A 21,610-nucleotide genomic window follows, 5' to 3' on the forward strand; every position below is an offset into this window, starting at 1 on the left:
TTCTCTATTGTTATTACTGTTCTTATGTCACTAGATAGGAGCTTTGGGAGAGATACGTGTAAAATCCAGGCTTATCTGGGAGTTCGATGGTAGCTGAAGACGTATCAATCAGTCAGCCCATTGCTCACAGGAAGCTACTGGCTCCTGACTCTCCAGTTCTCGCCTGTACATCTTTTGTCTTCGGGAAAATTCTGGGAACTTTTTGGATGCCTAAGTTCTGTTCTCTGAAAGTGCACTGGAATCTTTATTCTTGTTCCAGATGGAAGGACTGGACTCCAGGTGGACAATTCTGGTGGCTACTTCTGATTGGTCATCAACAGAGCAAAGGCCACCTCCGGGGAGTTAGTCATCTGCTCCCTACACCATCTGGACTGCTCTGGTCATCACAGTGCCCCCTGAGCACCTTCTGGGCAGCACTGTGCAGCTCAGTTTCCCTTCCCTCTGACGCCGGCCACTGGTTGGATCCTCTTTCTGACTGTCAAACTTCCTTGGAATAGTCTAGTCAAACTTCCTTGGAATAGTCTAGAATGGCTAGTGAGGAAGAGGTCTGTTCTTGTCTTCCCCTCCCAGGTCCTCTCTGCAATGTCTTTCCCCTCTCTTGTTTTCCCATGGATCCCCCAGTCTCTACCTCATGCAGTTACCCTGTGTTTTTATTCTTCTTCCCATTAAAATCAGATTTTAAATCTTTTATTCATAAAATTTTAAAAATGAGTAGAACTACGGGGAGTGTGTGTTGTTGGACTCTTGCTTGTAATGAAGTCTTTTTTGGCTTACCTTATTTTTTTTTTTAAGCTTATTTATTTATTTTGAGACAGAGAGTATGCAAGTGGGGGAGAGGCAGAGAGAGAGAGGGAGAGAGAGGGTCCCAAGCAGCCTCCATGCTGTCAGTGCAGAGCCCGACTTGGGACTGAACTCACAAACCGTGACATCATGACCTGAGCCAAAATCAAGAATCGGATGCTCAACCGACTGAATCACCCAGGCGCCCCATTTTCAGTTTACCTTAAATAATTCCCTTTCCTTAGTGGGCAGGAGGGTACACAATTATTGCAAAGAGCCCCCGCAGTAATTGTGTGTCTTCCCAGCTGGGCTTCATTGGAACACAGCTCAGAGACCAGGAGGGGGTCCAGGACGCAGAGCTTGAAGGACAGTGACTGGTTTCCACCCTGGCAGGAGATTGCCCACTCTTCAGCATAACACAGCCCTCTTCTGTTTTTGCTTCTCACACTTCTGTCGCTGTCAGCCCACCTCTCCTCTTTTCTCTGCCTCATGGCTTGTGCTCTCTCCAAGCATCTGCTTTTCAAGAGTTCTTGGCCTCTGGGCCTCTCCGGCTTCTCTGTCTCATGGTACTGCCTCCTGTCTGATGAGCAGGTTTTTGTTTTGTTTTGTTTTGTTTTTTAATACATTTTATTTTATTTTTATTATTTATTTTTGAGAGAGACAGAGTGTGAGCAGGGGAGGGCTAGAGAGAGAGGGAGACACAGAATCAGAAGCAGGCTCCAGGCTCCGAGCTGTCAGCACAGAGCCCGATGGGGGCTCGAACTCGCCAACCATGGGATCCTGATCTGAGCTGATTGAGCCACTCAGGAGCCCTGAGGAGGGATTTTTATAGCAGAGCTCCTCATAGGCTGCTGGCTTGGCCACTCTCAGGCTGACCTTGCATTAGTTTCCTGCTGTTGGTCCTTTTGCCTGTGGCCACGGAAGACACGTGACTTTGTCTGGGGCCTTGTTCCTCAGTGCAGGGATGTGGCAGGGCAGGGGGCGGGTGGTGCCCAACACTCTGAGCTTGGCTTTATCTAGGAAATACTGCTGTCCTTCCCACAAGCACCAAAGGATTAAATCAGAATTTTGATGATTCTCAAACCAAGTGAATAGCAGAATCTCATGGACAAATTTTTACACATGAAAATGTTACTTATCTGTAAGATAGAGATGATAATAAAGCTTACTTCATGAGATTGATGTGATCTGTCTTTTTTTTTTTTTTTTCCAGAAAATGTTTTGCTATGTTTGCCTGAAAAACAGCTGGAAGTTTAGTGCCCCTAAAATAGGAAATTGTTAAATCAGTGGTTTTTAAAGTCTGGGAAGAGGAGAGAGGGACAGTATAGAAGAATTGTTTGTGGAGCTCTATCTCTGGTCTACCTCATCAGAATAGAGTCAAGGGTTGAACTTCCCAGACTATATGATACACCAGCTGCAACCCCCCACTCCCAAAGCACTGCACTAAGAGATCTACAATAGTAAAATGAAATTTCATGATGCCAATTAAAATGATCTTGCAGAATATATATATATATATACATATATATATATATATTGATATATATATATATAATGATATATATATAATAATGCAGAATATATATATATATATATATATATATATAATGATCTTGCAGAATATATATATATATATAGTTTTTAGAAAGAGAGAGCATGAGCAGAGGAGAGGCAGAGGGAGAGAGAGAGAATCCCAAGCAGGCTCCGTGCCCAGCACAGAGCCCGATGCAGGGCTTAATCCCACGACCCTGGGATCATGACCTGAGCTGAAATCAAGAGTCGGATGCTTAACTGACTGAACCACCCAGGCACCCCTTGCACAAGTGTACTATTTTAAAATGCAAAGGAGGTCGTAATGAACTGTTGAATTAAAAAAGCAGGTTAAGAGACAGGATTATGGTAAGAATTTTTAGGGGAAAAAAAGCACATATAGATATCTATGCATGGCTAAGGATCTGGAATATTAAAAATCTGGTTGATAGACCCGCTGCTACAGCATCATCCTTAATAGAAATTCATACCCGGAGGCCCCACTCCAGACCTACTCAATCAGAATCTGCATTTTGTCGAGATCACCACAATTGGTGTGCACATTAAAGTCTGAGACTCACTGCTCTAGAGCTCTGGTTCTTATCTTGGGTGCTCATTAGAATTTACCTGGGGAGCATTTATTTATTTATTTAAGATTTTATTTTTAAGTAATCTCTACACCTAATGTGGGACTCGACCTTATAGCTCTGAGATCAAGAGTTGCATGTTCCACTGACTGAGCCAGCCAGGCGTCCCACCTGGGGAACACTTAAAAAAAGAATCCTGATGCCCTAGTGGCATCCAGTCCAATTAAATCACAGTCTCTGGGGGTGGGGCCAGGCATCATATAACTTAGAGTGCCCAGGTGATCCTTGATGAACAGCGCGGGGAGGGGGGGGGGGGGTGGTGGGCGGGGCGGGGCGGGGAGGGGGGTGGCGGGCGGGGCGGGGAGGGGGGAGACCGGAATCACTGCTTCAAGGATCTACCCCAGGTATTATTGTGCTTATTCCGTGGATGGTGTGAATCTGGTGGTTCCAGTTTTGTCTTTTCTGCTTTTCTGTATTTTCCGATATTTGTTTTCGGAGCATATTATTTTTGTAATGATAAAGAAGCTATTTTAAATTTAAAAACCTTACACGAATGCAAGGCTGGTCTGAGGTTGAGACAGCAGCCTTGAAATGAGAACGATGTTTTAGAGCAGAATTTACAATAGGCAGAGAAGAGAGGGCGCATGCTTCTAGGCTGGAGGAGGGAGAGTGACAACAAAGCAATCTTTGTCCTATTGCTTTTATTTTTAGTCACGAAATTGAGTTTTTTAATTGTATTTTGAAATAAAAAAATATCACAAAAGGAAAGCATGAACTTTTTATGGTTAGCAAAAGGGAACATGGGTTAAGCATATTAAAAAAAAAAATCAAAAAACCTCTTTTGGAGAGGAGTCATTCTATCTACCACCTAACCCAGTGCACCTCTTCCCCTTAGCACAAGAGAAACTAAACATTGTCAAGAGCTCACTAACCACCCAGTGCCTTAACAGGTATTTCATTGATCCTTGTAACAATGCCAAGGAACGGCACTACCGTATCCTCATTATAGGGGATGCTGAGCCCCAGTGAGGATACTTCCTTTGCATTTAACCCCTAGCCCTGGAATATCCAAAATGGCAGCCACTAGCCACATATGGCTCTTGAGTACTTCAAATGGCCGGTCTGAATTGATATGTGCTTGGAGTGTAAAAATGCAAAGACTTGATATGGAAAAAAAAATGCTAATTTTTTCAAGACTTAGTATGAAAAAAATGTAAAAAAGATCATTAATAATGTTGCATATTAATTACACTTTGAAGTGATGTTGGTTTGGATATGTTTGGGTTACATAAACTATTACTAAAATTATTTCACCTGTTTCTTTTTCCTTTGTTAAATGTGGCTAACTAGAAAATTTTAAGTTACTTATGTGGCTCATGTTTGTGGCTCACACTTTATTTCTAGCCAGGTTGAGGCAACCAGAAGTTAGACCCTAGGGGGATTATTGACGCTTGTTGCTTATTCTTTTTGGAACTCTCCTAAGAGCAGAGGAATTGGTGAGAGAGGAAGCAATTTCTCTGTAGCCCCTCTGTTTGAGGAATGGATGGAAAAGAGGTTAAGATGGGGTACCTGGGTGGCTCAGTCGGTTGAGCGTCCAACTTGATTTCTGCTCAGGTCATGATCTCATGGTTCATGTTCTCATGGTTCATGAGATAGAGCCCCATGTAGGACTCTGCGCTGACAGTGAAGAGCCTGATTGGGATTCTCTCGCTCCCCCCCCCCCCATCTCTGCCCATCCCCTGATCGCACTCTCTCTCTCAAAATAAATAAACACACTTAAAAAAAAAAGAGGTTAAGATGAATTTGAGGGCATCCTTGCCAACTGTCTCTAGCCTCAGCTGACTATTAGAGTTTCCTGGAGAGCCTTTTAAAATTCTGATACTCAGTCACACTGCTGTCTGAGTAAATCAGAATCTCTGGAGAATCTCTACTTTTCAGGATACTGAGGTTCAGCCAAGATTGAGAACCATTGCTTCAGCCAGATTTATTCTTCTTCACCAGGGACAAACCACAGCTATTTGGGAAAGTAGGCTAGTAACTTTCAGATCACACATCACGTGATCTTGAGGAGTGTTACTTGGGCCATTACAAATTTTCTATTTAAAAAAAAATTGAGGTTGTTGTATTTCCCTTTTGTGAATCAACCTTGAAAAGACAATGTTAGTTTAGTTATCTTGACAATTCAGTCTCTTGGCCACTAGGGGGACTGGATTAAAACAGGATAGGCTGATGTTCTTGGGGACATTGCTCAGTGTCATGCTGGTGGGCAAAGGACCAGCATGTATTGCTACTTTGTAACGTTTATTGGAGTTAAATCCTATCAGCTCCTTCAAAGGCCATGGCCTTTGTATCAGGGAAAATTGACAATATCTTTCTAGAGATCACTTTAGCAAAAGAACTATAGATCATATTCAGTGCTCACTCTATGTCAGATACTGTGCTAAGCACTTCATATACATTATCCCACTTAAATTCTCACAACAGCCCTGTGAAGTGGGTACAATTATTATCTTTTTAAAAAATTTTTATTTATTTTTGGGAGAGAGAGAGACCACGAGGTGAAAAACAGGATTGGAAAGATTAAAGAAGGGACTCACGGCCACAGAGCTGGAAAATAGAGGATTTGAACCCACGCCTCTGTCCCAAGGACTGACCTTTTAACCTGTAAATGATATTATATAAAATACACCTAGATTTTGTCCAGTGATTTTTAGTTCTAGGACTTTATTCTAGGAAATGAACAAAAGTAGGCCTAGAAAAATCTCAATGGTTCTATTGTTATAGGACACTAGTTAAATACATTAGTATATCACCATTAAGTGAAATACGTGACAGCTAAGAGTGCTGATATACAAGCAATTTATTGAAGTGGAAAAATCTTCATGAAGTATTATTAAGTTAGAGGGGCACCTGTGTGGCTCAGTCAGTTAAGCGTCAGACTTTGGCTCAGGTCACAACCTCACAGTTCATGAGTTCAAGCCTCGTGTTGGGCTCTGTGCTGACAGCTCGAAGCCTAGGGCCTGCTTTGGATTCTGTCTCCCTCTCTCTCTCTGCTCCTCCCCCACTTGTGCTCAGTCTCTCTCTCAAAGAAATAAATAAACATTAAAAAAAATTTAAAAAGCAAGTTAGAAAACATATTCAGTTCAATATCCAGAAAGAAAAGGGTGGTGAAGGGGCGTGGGGGAAGGGGAGGGAACACAAAAACATTAATGGTGGCTATATTTAGAGGAAATACTGAAATTTTAACTTTCATCTTTACCTTTTTCTTTACATTCTAATTTTTCCATAGCGTGTTTTTCAGGTAGTAATTTTTAAAAAGGTAATCTCTAAACCCAACATGGGGCTGGAACCTGGAACCCCAAGATCAAGAGTCACATGCTCCACTGGCTGAGCCAGCCAGGTGCCCCTAAGGTAGTAATTTTTTTTTTTTTTAAAGCAAAGCAAACTACAATATTTCAGGATGTGAAAGAACAATGCCTGACTAAAGGAAGTGGAGGGAGTAACTGAGAACTAGTTCTTACATTGTTCTGGGTACTAGATTTAACATTAAAACACGGAGTGCCAAAGGCAAAAGAGAAACAAATTGGTTGTATACATTTCATGTTATTTCACTTAGCATTTTACAAGAGAGCCTCTTAGGTGGTGTTCTGCATTTCCAGTTGTTCACTCTTGTGAGCTTTTTACGGTCTGCAACCGTAAACAGGTGCTCTGTGCATATCCCAGTTCTGTGTCACCAGGTCCATTGAACTCGGTTGAACTTGTGTTCATTGAGTACCTCCCTTGCGTCAGGCTAGGCACCGAGTGCTCAGTTATCTCTTCCATGCAGAAGCACTCTGATTCTTGCATTCTGCTCACTCCCCAGCTGGAATCCCATCTAACACAACTGCTCTGGTTCTCAGATCTAGTTCAAGCACCTCCAGCAGAGTCTCCAGTCCAAACTAGTCTTCCCCCTTTGAGAGCCCTATTGCATCACCAGTTCTCACGAAATACCCTAGTATATGCACACATTCCCTCATCATGTCATAGGCAAACACTATGTCTCTTCTGTTAGACTGAAAACACCTTGTGAACGTGGGTCTGTTCTGTCTCTAGCATTATAGCATTTTAGAGTTGGAAGGGGATGCCTGACAGCCGGGATGACCAATGCATCCTGGTTTGCTGGGACTTTTCAGGTGTTAGCACAGAAAGTAACACGTCCAGGAAAAAACCACTTAGTTTTGGCAAAATAGTTGGACACTTTGTTGGGTAATTATTTCTTGATTGGTTGGATTGTTCCATGTGGTAAAATCCTTCCTGGGGACATTCCCATTGTTAGTTATATATTGACAAAACGATAACCCTTGTATTAATATGGGTCTCTCTACTGCAGTGTTGGTATGATCCTGAGATCAATTCTGAAAGTAGGAAAAAATAATGGTTACTACTTCAGTTGAGGAAACTGATGGTGAGGAAAGCTTTGTGAATTTTTCCAAGTATTAAGTGACTAGCTAAAACTTATCTTTTAGGTCTTTTTTTTCCCTTAAGATTTAATTAATTAATTAATTGATTGATTAAGTAGGCTCCACACCCAACATGGGACTTGAACTCACAACTCTGAGGTCAAGAGTTGCATGTTCTAACGGATTGGGCCAGCCAGGTACCCCAAGATTTTGTTAAAGTAATGTCTATCTACACTCAATGTGGGTCCCAACTTAAAAACCTCCAGATCAAGAATTGCATGCTCTACTGACTGACCCAGTATCTTTTAGGTCTTTTGATTCCTAACCATGGCTCCCTGGAATTTGAAAATATCCACCATGGAGCTTTGACTTCCCGTGTTTTCCAGCAGTTAAAATAATTGTACAACAAGACTTCTGTGAAGAAAATACAAATTGTACTTTGCTATCCAAAGGGCCTGCATAAGTGGAACGTGTGAAGATAGGTTCTTCAAAATTACTTAATAAATTGAATGGAGTTTTAACTTAAAATTTCCATAAGATTTTTTTTGGAGGGGGGCGGAGAACAAGGCAAAAGTGATTCTAAAGTTCATCTGCTAGCATGCTCCTGGAATAAAAGTGTGAGAAATTTTTGAAAAAGAACAAGTATGAATGAAAGGGAGGGGCTTATACTACTAGCAACTAGGTATTAAAAGTTATTAAACCTCAGTACTTTAAGCAGTGAGGTGTTGGCACAGAATCAATCAATCAATGGACCAAAACAAAATCCGGAAAGAGAATCTAAAGTATACAAAAATTTGGCGTATGATAAAGGTGGTTCAGGTCAATTGGGGAATGGATGGTTTACTTAGAAAATGATGCTAGGAGAATAGGCTGATCATTTGAACACAACTAAAACTAGGTCTCTATCTTTCCCAAAATAGTAAAATAAATTTCAGATGGCTCACAACCTTTAACATAAAAAAAAAAAATAAAGCTGCAAAAGAATTGGAAGAAGAACTAGTGATTATGTGATTTTTTTTGGGTGAAGAAAACCTTTCTAAATATAACACAAAAGGCAGACACCATAAAAGTAAAAACAGACTAAATTTGACTGCATGAAAAATCCATTTTAAAAAAGTACGAAGAAATGGCAACGTGGAAAAAACCTTCGCTGCATATATAACAAGTTAAGAGAATTCTTACAAATCGTTAAGAAAAAGTAAGCATGCTAACAGAAAAATGGGGAAGTCCATAATTTGCCACAGAAGTGCAAATGACAACAAAATTAGGAAAAGTTCTATCTTTTCAGTTAGCAAACAAAAATAAAGACCAAAAAGATCTCCTCCTCCATTTTTTTAACTTAATCATATTGGCAAAAAACTGTTAAACAATAATATCCTTTGTTGGTGGGAGACTAATTGGGAGCCTTTCTGGAGGGCCGGTTGTATTATAAATCAAAAGCCTTATCAACATGCATTCATTTTGATCCAGCAATTCCTTATCTAGAAATATATTTGAAAGAAATAATCAGAAGTATGTGCAGATATCTCTTTATAACTGTGTCCAGGCAATTTTCTTTTTTGTAGTTAAAAGGAAGAAACAACTTAAAATGTTTACTTCTAGGGAAACAGTTGCACAAATGACAGTATATTGTTCAGTAGAATGCGAGGCAGTTATAAAAAAGGTGCTATACAGGGGCGCCTGGGTGGCTCAGTTGGTTGAGCATCTGACTTTGGCTCAGGTCATGATCTCACGGTTCGTGGGTTCGAGCCCCGCATTGGGCTCTGTGCTGACAGCTCAGAACCTGGAGCCTGCTTTGGATTCTGTGTCTCCCTCTGTCTCTTCTCTCCCCTGCTTATGATCTGCCTCTCTCTGTCTCTCAAAAATGAATAAATGTTAAAAAAAATTTTTTTTAAAAGACAGGTACTACACAGCTGATACTGTAGAAGAGTATTCAATGACATGAGAAACATTCGTGACAATGTATACTGCAAAGTGAAAAATGTATGTTACTAGGTTATATTCACAATATGGTCCTGTGTTTGTTTATGCACACACACACACACACACACATACACACACACAGCATGAATCATGCATTACAAATGATTCTTTTCCTTTTCCTTTTCTGTATTTCCACAGAACATATTTATTGGTTTTCCAATAAGAAAAATGAATAGTTACTATTGTTATTAAATGAAACCTAACAAATCCTGGATCACTTGTTTTCTGAGGGCACAAAGTTACAGGGTTGTTCATGTCCTACAATATATACTTCTGTAATGCTTGAATTTTGTTAATCGAATCTGGTCATTAAAAAAAATTTTTTTTATGTTTATTTATTTTTGAGACAGAGACAGAGTGTGCACAGGGGAGGAGCAGAGAGAAGGGAGACACAGAATCCAAAGCAGGCTCCAGGCTCTGAGCTGTCAGCACAGAGCCTGATGTGGAGCTCAAACTCATTTACCTCAAGATCGTGACCTGAGCTGAAGTCGGAAGCCCAACCAACTGAGCCATCCAGGTGCCCTGAATCTGGTCATTTGTATAGTCAAAAAGAAATAATTAAAAAAAACCCAAAGGGTTGGGGAACAGAGAAGTTCGTGTTCTTCCATACAATAATTTCACTTTTAGAAATGCTCTTGACCCTGAAAATGAGCAAATATTTATGCAGAGACTGCTCACAATGGCAGTATTTATAACAGAAAAAGCAAAAAACAAGCAAACAAAAAAACCTGATGGCAAACATACAAACACCATTTAAATGTCTAATAATAGGGAGCTAGATAAATAAACTACGCTAGGCCCATTAGATGGTCCTCTAGCTGCAGATGAAGTCAGCATGAATCCAGCCTGCCTGGATTCAACTCTAATCTGTCACTCACTCGCTACCTGACCAGGTTCAAGGTATGAGTTTCAGTGTCATCAGTAAAATGGGGATAGCAATAGTACCTACTTCATAGGAGAATTATGTGGATATTTATCAGTTAGAGTCCACACAGGAAACTGATGACACACTGAGATTGGGTAATTTGAGGAGAATTTAACAACGGGACTTTTTACAGATGTGGGGGCAGCTTGTAGGGAAATCACCAAGGATAGCGCGGTACCCTGGTCTAGTAAAGTAGGGAGTCATTGGGCAGTTATGGGAACCTGGAGAGAGAAAGAAGAGAGAGAAGGAGAGGGAGAAAGAGATCGATTCTAGGAGGGGCAGTGCCTTTTAATGAAAGCCCACTGAGCCTTCATAAATACCTTGACCTCACTCTCCAGGGTCCTTCTGACACACCTGGGATTAGTCTCCCATTGCTGCAATAGTGCTGCGTAAAAACAACTTGTAATCTCAGTGGCTACCAACTGTAAACATTTGTTTTTCTCACTCCCAGGTTGACTGGGTGGCTCTGCTTCAGGCTTTGGATTGGTTGGATTCTGGTTAGCTTTAAGGGCCTTTTATTCTGGGACCAGCAGTCAAGAGGCCAAACCAGACAGGCAAGTCCGTTTCAGGCCTCTGTTCACCCCACGTCTACAACCATTCCATTGGCTAAAGCATGTCACATGACCGAGCCTAAAATAAATGGAGTAGAAATATTTCTATTCCATATACTCTACTAGAAGGCACACTCACATGGCAAATGCTAACACAGGAAGAGAGAGAGAGAGAGGAGTTGGGAATGGCAATCCAATCTACCACAACGTGTCACTGGCCAAACCCAAGAGAAGTAAGAGGGTACCGAAGCTCATTGACATAGTCTCAGCAGATTGGCCTTCTGGGACACAGAGCAGATAGAAGAGGGTAGAGGTGTCTGGAGAGGCAAAGAAAGATATCTGTGCAGGATTACATGAGTTAGTATTTTTAATGAGTTTAGGATAGTGACTGGCATGTAGAAAATACTATGCAGTTGATTCTCGAACCATATGGGTTTGAACTGCCCGTGTCCACTTACATGCGGATTTTTTGTTTTGATAAATACAGTACTGTACTGTAACTGTATTTTCTCTTCCATATGAGTTTTTTAAATAACATTTTCTTTTCTCTAGCTTACTTGATAGTAAGAATACAGAATACAATACACATACAAAACATGTGTTGTTTATGTTGTTGGTAAGGATTCTTGTCAATAGTAGGCTATTAGTAGTTTTGGGGAAGTTTTTGGAAGTCAAAAGTTATATATGGATTTTTGACTGCACAGGGGCGTTGGTGCCCCTAACCACCACGTTGTTCAAGGGTCAACTGTGTAAGCGTTGTTAAATGAAATAATAAAGTATGGTGCAATTGAGAATGATGTTTTTAGGAATATTTAAATTTAAAAGTTAATAATTAATTGTTAAGTGAAGGATGTTCATAAAGCAGGTGTACATTATAATATCACTTAAAAACACAATGTATCTAGAAGAAAGACTGGAAGGAAACTTAGAAAAATATTAATATTGTTGCTAAAAGGTAGAATCATGGGGAAGTTTTTCACTTAGGTACTATGTGTTCAGAAATAGGTTGCCATATACAGTCTCATAGGATGTACACTGTACAACTCTAGGGTGCCCCATTTGTCCCTCTTCACACCTCTGGCTTATACAACTTCCTTTATTGCCTATAGCTTCTAAAATGTACATGTGTTACTCTTGTGTAATCAAACAAATGCAGTTTTAATATATTGCAACTTTGCTTTTTCTCCCTAAAACATTTATTTTGTTTTAAGTTTATTTATTTTGACAGAGAAAGAGAGAGCAGGGGAGGTGTAGAAAGAGAGGGAGAGAGAGAATCTCAAGCAGACTCAGTGATACCAGTGTGGAGTCCTACAAGAGATTTGATCTCATAAACCATGAAATCATGACCTGAGTCGAAATCAAGAGTCAGATGCTTAACTGACTAAGCCACTGAGGTGCCCCCTCCCTAAAACATTTAAAAGGTAGCTGAAGTTGACCTAGTTTGGCATTTTTATTAGAGTGGGAAAGAAATGATCCCTATACTCAAAAATGATTGTCGTAAGGCATATTCACCAATGCTTGAGACAAACGGGGTGTTCAGTCACCACTGCAGAACCGAAAGTTTCTTCATGCACGTAGCATAAATAAAAGACACATATCTGGCCTGAGAGTGTTATTAAAATAATAAAAAATAAAAAATAAATAATAAATAATGAATAAAATAATTTTTAAAACCCGTAATATATTTTAATCACTGGAGAAATCCAGAACTGCTGGATCAGAAATGATGAATATAAGAATGGAGGCTTCATATTAAATCCACAATGGAGAAGATTTAAAGTAAGCCAATGCTTCTTTTCCCACGGCCAGGACAAAAGGAACCTGGTTCTTAATGACATCCAGGCCTACCCTGCACTTTCTGGTCTCCATAGTTCTTGTCACATGAGATGATAAACATGTTTACTTAAAGAGTAAATACCACTGTCATTGGATATTGTATTCCTTGAAGCCAGAAAATAGATATATTCTCTTAGAAGCCCTTCCTTCCCTATGTAGAGTTAAAGATCCCCTCCTCTACGTGTCCACAACCCCTTGCATGTACTTCTGTCCCAGTCTTCAATGTGACTTGTTTGTGAGATCCTCCAAAGAATTCATGGGTTTTCTTTTATTTTGTAACCTCAATATCCCTCCTGGTATCTAACATAGAAAATATTTGTTTAGTAGGTATCAGGACTCTGTATATTCACTGTTCTGGGAGGTGTGGAGGGCACTTTTTCTTGAGAGTATGGAGAAGTGGCAGACCCAGCCCATGCACACACACACACACACACACACATGAGTAATCTCATAGTCTGGGTGAGGCTGTCGGTAAAGGCTGAGTCAGAAATACCCTCGTGTGCTCCTTGAAAACTAGATGGAAGCAAAAGCCACTCTAGATGCAGGGTGATGACAGAAGAGTACGTCTCTTCTTCCCACTTGAATTCTTAGGATAGTTTTTAGATATTATTTAAATTTTATTAAAGTAATTTTTGGAGATTAAAATGTTGGCTTCATTACAAAAGTGGATTGGAGAATGTGGTCTAGTTGTGATATCAAATGGGTTTGGTAATACTCTCCTATTTTGAACTTACCCTCCAAAATGCCACCCTCCACCCCTGGTGGGACAGAGGTGGTCCTGTTTGGCTTATATGTGGCTGGGGGAACAGACCAGGACACACATCTGCACTCCACAGAGCAGGTTGCCAACCCCTGGCCCGGACAAAAGTGAATCCAGAAAGCCAGGCCTGCCTGGGAAGCGTGAACAGCAGTCTCCCTCATCGCAGTTTCCATTTCCATGGTTTCTATTACCTGATGTCAACCGTGGTCTAGAAAGAGGAGACCCTCCTCCTCACCTATGGTATCTTAAGGCTACATCACAATACCTATGTATCTATGTCACTCTCTTCATTTCTTTTCTTTTCTTTTCTTTTTAAGGTTTATTTATTTATTTAAGAAAGACAGAGACAGCACAAGTGCGGGAGGAGCAGAGAGAGAGAGGAACAGAGAGAAAAATCTGAAGCAGGCTCCACAATGCCAGCACAGAACTCAACGTGGGGCTCGAACTCACGACACCACGAGATCATGACCTGAGCTGAAACCAAGAGCCGGATGCCTAACCGACTGAGCCACCCAGGCGCCCCCTCTTCATTTCATCTCATATGTAGGCATTTTATCATCTCAAGTTATCACAAGAAGGAGAAAGGTGAGTACAATTCAATATTTAGAGAGAGAGAAAGAGTCCACATTCACATAACTTTTATTATAGTACATGGATATAATTATTCTATTTTATTATTAGTTATTGTTGTTAATCTCTTATTATGCTTAATTTAGAAACTAAACTTTACTATAGGTATGTGCATATAGAAGAAACCTCGTATGTATAGGGTTTGGAACTATCCAGTTTCAGGCATCCACTGGGGGTCTCGGAATGTTTCCCCCACAGGGAAGGGAGGGGGAGAACTACTATAGAAAGGCGTGAACTTCTTTATTGGTAATCTGCTAGTAAATCGGCTTCTTTGTAACCTCTCTCACTTTCCTTTCCTGGTTTGGATCGTTGGGAGGTCACAGGGTATGAACATTTCCCCCCAATGTTGGTTTGGCTTTTGCCTTCTTACAACATGAAGAACGCGGCCACTGAACCAGCTGAGGAATGTGGGCTGCAAACGTGGTCTATTTCATGTTTGATGTCATCATAATTCCACACTTTCTACACACAGTTTCAACGCGGTGGCTGAAATTATCATTGGCAAACATATGCAGGATTCTGAATTCGAAAATTTGGGCTCTAAGCTGCCAGTAACCAGTCCAGAGTGCTATTTTCAAGGTTCAAAGGTCCCAGTGGGTAGATCTGATTAATGAATTTGAAAGGCATTAATGGCAAAGAATAGGTTTAGTTGTGAGACCACCCAAACCCCATTTGCTTTTTAGCAGCCAAATTCAATGCCTTAACTCAAAGGAGGGTGTTCTGTGGGAATGTTAAATCATGTGGCAGTTCTCCTTAAGGATTGGGGCTTTATCTAGCACCCTTAAATCTTGGCATATAGGAAGCTCCTACTTTATTCTCCCACATATGGGGCTGATGTTTGTATGAATGTGGTGGAAAAGGAGACACTTTCCAGGTTTAATTCAGAAGGAGCAAAACACAGTGGCCCAGAGCAGGGACCCTTCGAGCCCTGCCACATCACGATACACTTCACCAGTTTGAGCAGAAACAGGAAGTAGGTAAGGGCAACACAGAGGCCCGCCAATGTGACCAGGGCACCATTTCTGGGTTCTGTAGAGTAAGTTGACCTCATCAGGTTCCATCCAACCAGTCTGAGACTCAGCCTCTCCTTCCAGCCTCCTCAGCCTACTACTGCTCTGGGCCCCAAGGTCCATAGCCTGCCCGGCCCTTGGTTCCGCCCTCACGGTCACAGCCTCTGCATTGTTAATCCTGGCCAATTGTCAAGAAAATAATCTCCTGGATTCTTAAGGGCCTGGGGGAGAGTGTGGATGACTCAGTGTGGCCCATCCCCACTGTTAGGGAAGAAACTCAAAGCAGATTGTTTGTGGCAGTGAGTTACTAATGTCAGCTTCATCAGAGGTTATTCTGTGGAAGGTGCAATGGTGAATAGCAGTTGCAAACCTTTTAAGACTAATTTTTGTGCCATGAAAGAAAGGGGAAGTTAGAATAAATAGACTGAGACTCAGATGATTTATTTTTCAGTTTAGACTTGCGTGTTTCATTCATTCCTGGGATAGTCTCATCTATCTGCCTTTGGGGATCAGCATAGAAAGAGGAGTGAGTCATCGCTTGGCTATGTCTTTTTTGTCTTTAATCCCTTAATGTAAAGGAGAATTAGGCAAGAAGTTTAAGCAAGGTTAAACAAGATTGATTAATGAATTTTTAAAAATTAAGCTCGAGCTTAAAACAACATGAGAGATGTGTACAACAAGGTAAGGGACATAAAAACTCTTTATTCAAATATAAGATATGTCATCCATTTACTTCCTGAAAAAAGTCAATCGTTAGTAATAAGAAGAAGAATATACTCAGAAGATATTATAATGTTTCTTCATCCATGCAGAGACCCTATTGACCCCCTCCTGGGAGAGTATAGACTTAGAAGAGTAGCTCTCTCTAGTCCTGAGATGGGTTATCTGGTATTTCTCCTCATCTGCCATAGGTCTGGGTCCCCTTATGCAGTGGGCACTCAGAGTTTCCAACTGCTACACCATCCAATAAATGCTTATAGGTTGGAAAGCCTCTAGATGATGCTCAGTTCAGGGCTTGAGCGAGATACCAAAAATTTGCAAAGTTCCCTTCCTCCTCTTAAATGATAGACTTGGCCTTCAAGTTCAGCTTCTCCATCTATTCCTGCCTTCTAGTCTGTATGTGGAAGAACAGAGAGTGAAGATCCAGGAAAGATTCTGGAAAAAATAAAATTGGGTTTTCCTCCAAGAACTTCTCAAAAAATTATTTAGATTGTCAAAAGATGAATACATTATTGAAGGTAACATGGTCATGTGTTGCCTATTAAATTTTATTTCTCCCAAGATGTTTCTTAAAACCACAAAAGAGAGGGAAATTTCTGTAGAGCAGCTCAGTCTCAGAAGATTACACTTGCAGACGTCAGAGCTAGAGCGAGGTTCTCAAAGGCACAGTGCGTGTTCGCCTTCAGAGTTGCTATGGTTTTCACAAGAAGGAGTCACTTCCTTTTCTTTGTGGGCTTCTTGCTGTTGGGTTTAGTCTACAGCCAGACTTGAAACTCCTTAGTAGAACCACAGATGAGCAACTTGGGAGGGGGGTGTCTGTGAATCCTGTGAACTTACAGCAATATTTTCATTATATGGACACCGTTTGGGGGAATATGGAGGATCCAAAGCTCTCATTAGATTCTCAGAAGAGTCTGTGACTTTGTAAGTGAAGGTCCTGGTCCAAGCCTGGAGCACCTGCATGCCTTCTGAATCAGCTGCAGAACCCATACCTTAAACGTAGGTAATATTATTATCCCTATTATACAGATGAGAAAACAGGCTGACAGTTTAAATAACCCACCCAATAGTCATACAGCTGGTAAATAGTGAATCCAGGTGATAAACCCAGATCTGTCTGACTTCAGAAATGGAGCATTTCATTAGTGGGCAGTGCTTTGCCTACACTTAACAGGTTTAAAATAATAAGTCCTGGAATTTGTTAGGGTTTTTCCAACTTCCCCAAATCCTTGCAACAGCCTTCCTGACAGGTGACCCAGCTCTGTATGAACGCTCCTGGGGATGAGTGCTTCCTACTTCTCCAGGAGTCAGCAGCACTGTTGAACAGCACTCAGTGTTGAATGAGTGCCTTTAAAATATTAAACTCCAACTTACCTTAGGATTGGGTGCTGGCAAGGTTCTTTCAAATGTAAAATGCGAAACATCTTCAGGTGTGTTTTCTAGGACTGGGGTCCAAACTTCTGCTGCATGGAGCCTCTACTTCTCTCTCTTCAAAGTGGGGCACATGGGAGAAGATGAACTGTGTTGGGAAATACAAACATACACATCCAGAAATAATACAACATGTGGAATAGTGGACAGACTCTTTCTATCTTTCAAAAGCATTAGAAGAAAGTGTGCTTTGAAAATGGGAATGACCCAACAATTTCCATACATGGAAAAACTTTTCTTAGCTGCCTTGGGGGTCTTTTTTTCTTTAGTTTCTTTTGCTTATTTATTTTGAGAGTGACAGAAAGAGAGAGAGAGAGTGCATGCATGTCGGGGAGGAGCAGAGAGAGAGGGAGAGAGAGAATCCTAAGTAGACTCTGCATTGTCAGTGCAGAGCCCAAGGTTGGGCTCGATCTTGCAAACTGTGAGGTCATGACCTGAGCTGAAATCAAGAGTTGGAGGTGCAACTGACTGAGCCACCCAGGTGCCCCCTAGCTTCTAAGAATGATCCTTTTTAAAAAAATGTTTATTTATTTATTTTTGAGGGGGGGGGGTGGCTCATGCATGTGCATGAGTTGGGGAGGAGAAAGAGAGAGAGAGAGAATCCCAAGCAGGCTCCCTGCTGTCAGCATGGAGCCTGACTTGGGGCTTGATCTCACAAAACGTGAGATTGTGACCTGAGCTGAAATCAAGAGTCAGATGCTTAACTGACTGAGCCACCCAGGAGCCCCAAGAATGATCCTTTTTATATCTTCTTTACACTTGAGAAAACAAGAAATCTGGAGGGTGGGGTGGGGAGGATGTTTTCTTAGAGTATTGATGATTTCTTGTGAAACCAAGTTCTTTCCTGCTTCCCAAAAGGTCCTCAATGATAGATGCCTGCAATGTCTTAAAAATTGAAAGCATTTAACAGTAATATTAGTAAATTAGAAAATTTGTTGTTGTTATTTCCTGAGGAAACAATTATTTTTGCAGTAGTTAGACTCCAGAGATGGCCCCCAAGGGTCTCTCCTCTCAGGACCCATGCCTGGGAATCTAGTCTGGCCCAGATTGCCTTCAATCAGTATAGTATGGTGGAGGTGATGCTGTGCCAATTCTAGGCCCAAACTTTAGAAAAGTCTAAAAATTTCCACTTTGGACGTTTGGGAGCTCTGTGCTAACATGTATGAAGGCCAACTATTCTGCTAGAAATGGAATGTTCAGAGAGAAAGACTATGAGACAATGTGGAGAGAGAAAGAATCCCAGCTGCCCAAGTATCCCATCTGAGTCCATTCAGCCTGCCAGCCATCTCTGAGAAGGTGCCAGACATGTAGATGAGCTTATCTTGGATGTTCCTGTGCATTGGAGCCCCCAGGTACTGTAACACCAGCCGATATCACCAAGAGCAGAAGAATCACCCACCTGAGCCTAGTCAACCTACAGAATCATTAGAGATAATAAAATAATTGTTATTTATTTTTTTTAAGAGAGAGAGAGCACGAGCAGGGGAGAGGGGCAGAGAAAGAGAGAGAGAGAGAGAGAGACAGAGAGAGAGAGAGAGAGACAGAGAGAGAGAGAATCTCAAGCAGGCTCCACGCTCAGCACGGAGCCCAATGCAGGGCTCAATCCCATGACCCCGGGATCATGACCTGGGCTGAAATCAAGAGTCAGACTCTCTACCAACTGACCCACCCAGGTGCCCCAAAATGGTTGTTATTTTAAGTCCCTAAGTTGTGGGGTGGTTTGTCACATAATAATAGATAACCAAACACTTTCCATTTTCATATGTCAAACCTGACTATTTTTTGTGGGTAAACAAGGTTACCAACAATGCATATTATAGCAAAATAATTAACAACATTTATTTATCTTGCAGAATACCCAATCATAAATAAGTCTCAGACCACAGTGAAATAGCACTTTACACCCATTATGATGGCTAGAATCACAAAGACAGATAATAGCAGGTGTTGACAGGTATGTGGAGAAATCGAAACCCTTCTGCACTCCTGGTGGAATGCAAAATGGTGCAGCTGCTTCGGAACATAGTCTGGCAGTCCCTCACAGAGTTAGCATATGATCCAGCAATTCCATTGCCATATACTCAGGAGCAGTGAAAACATATGTCCCCACAAAAACTTGTACAGGATTGTTCATAGCAACATTAATCATAATAGCTGAAAAGCAGAATCAACCCAACTGTCCATCAAGTGATGAATGGATAAATAACATGTGGTATTATCTATACAGTGGAGTGTTATTTGGCAATAAAAAGGAATGAAGTACTGATACGTGCTACAACATGAATGAACCTTGAAAATGTTATGGTAAATGAAAGAAGGCAGTCACAAAGACCACAAATTGTAGGATTCTATTTATATGAAATGTCCAGAAGAGGCAAATCTATAGAGGCAGGGAGTAGATTAGTGGTAGCTTAGGGCTGGAGAACAATGAAAAACGACGGCTAGTGGGTACAGAATTTGTTTTTGTGGTAATGAAAATATTCCAAAATCGCTTAGATGATTTCAAACTGTGAATAGACTAAAAACATTGAATTATACAGTTTAAATGGGTGAAGTGTATGGTATGAATTATATCTCAATAAAGGGGGAGTTTTAAAATTTTATTTTTTAAGATTTTATGTCTAAGTAATCTCTCTACACCCAATGTGGGGTTCGAACTCACTACACTGACATCAAGAGTCACAAACTCTACCAACTGAGCCAACCAGGCACCCCAAAGGTGCTTTTTTTAAAGACAGTATTCTATAAGACTGATGTCTATTTTGTTTTGACCACTTTGGGCACCAGACTCCTGACTATCATAAGATAAGGCTAAATCAACGCAGATAGCTAACTATGATGACACTTTAATGGGCTTCTGGTTGGGGGAGTTTATAGGACCAATGTACAAAATGCAAACGGAATGTCAGTTTATTATACAATTAATATAGACTAATATTATGGTAACTATTATTTTTAATAATATTTTATTTTATTTTATTTTATTTTATTTATTATTTATTTTTTTACTTTAAAGAGAACAAGTGGGGTAGAGGGACTGATGGGGAAAGAGAGAGAATCTTAAGCAGGCTCCACACTCAGCACAGAGCCCAATGCAAGGCTTGATCCCAAGATCCTGGGATCATCACCTGAGGTGAACTCAAGAATCAGACGCTCAACTGACTGAGCCACCCAGATGCCCCTAGAGTTAATATTCTTATATTCCTCTTATCAATAAGGTGACGATCAGCATAGACACTTGATCTGAATTCTTATTTTCTCTCATGAGGTTTAACCCACTTCTTAGGATCTGTGTTCTGATTAAAAAGTGATAGTAGCTTGTCAGCATGAAGAAAGGGGAGAGGGAAATATAGCCCCCTCCTCAACTTCCCAGAAAACAAAACAGTGTTCATAACTATATTTCCAAGAACCATCAAAAGTATCTGAATTCATTATTTACATGGCCAGAAAACAGTTTGACTCTCCTGCAATAGCATGATAGCACAGTGTTCATTGTCTAATGGTTACTCTGTGGTTGACTTTCACACAGTGAAATGCTTCATATGGTTTTGAAAAAAGCATGCATGTTCTATTTGCTGTTACGTGCAGTTTTGTATATATCCATTAATTCAAGCTAAATGTTTTAGCTACTTTATTCATTTGTTTATTTTTTAAAGTGTTGTTTATTTACTTTGAGAGAGAGAGAGAGAGGAGAGAGAGAGAAAGCATGAGCAGGAGAGGGGCAGAGAGAGGAAAAGAGAGAGAGAGAGAATCCAAGCAGGCTCTTTACTGTTAGCATAGAGTCCAGTATGGGGCTCCAACTCATGAACCATGAGATCATTGCCTGAGCCAAAACCAGGAATCAGAGGCTTAACTGACTGAGCCACCCAGGTACCCCTTAGCTACTTTATTTAGAATTAAAATAATAGAATAATAAATATTTATGTATTGATAAACTGAAATCTATCAGGCCCCATGCTAGGCCCTGAGAAGCCAATCCTGAATCCTACCCCTCAGGGAACTTACAGATGACAGGTGCCTCAATACATGAGAATATATGACCTGCAATGCCAATTTGTTTTTACTTTGAATATATATTTTTAATTTATACTTTGCTATTGTTTTAATTTAAAGCTTTGCCTATCAGGTTTTGATAAAGCAATGTTAAACTCTCTCACCATGGTCATGAAGTCATCAAATCCTCCTTTAGATCTGTCAATTTTTGTTTAATATGCTTCGAGTTTCCATTGTTAGGTGCATAGTTGTTCAGGATTTTTATAACCTCCTAATGAACTCTCCTCTATCTCCTACAGGGGCCAATCTATTTTTCACACCATGTAGTGAAATTTATCCCAGATACTGTAGATTTCATCTCTAGAGGTTCAATTTGGGTCTTTTTAATAACACTCATGTCTCTACTTAACATGCTCAATCTTTCCTCCACCTTCT

Source organism: Panthera pardus, unplaced genomic scaffold, assembly GCF_024362965.1.
Source record: "Panthera pardus isolate Hobbes unplaced genomic scaffold, ASM2436296v1 HiC_scaffold_17, whole genome shotgun sequence".
In the NCBI taxonomy this organism is placed as follows: domain Eukaryota; kingdom Metazoa; phylum Chordata; class Mammalia; order Carnivora; family Felidae; genus Panthera; species Panthera pardus.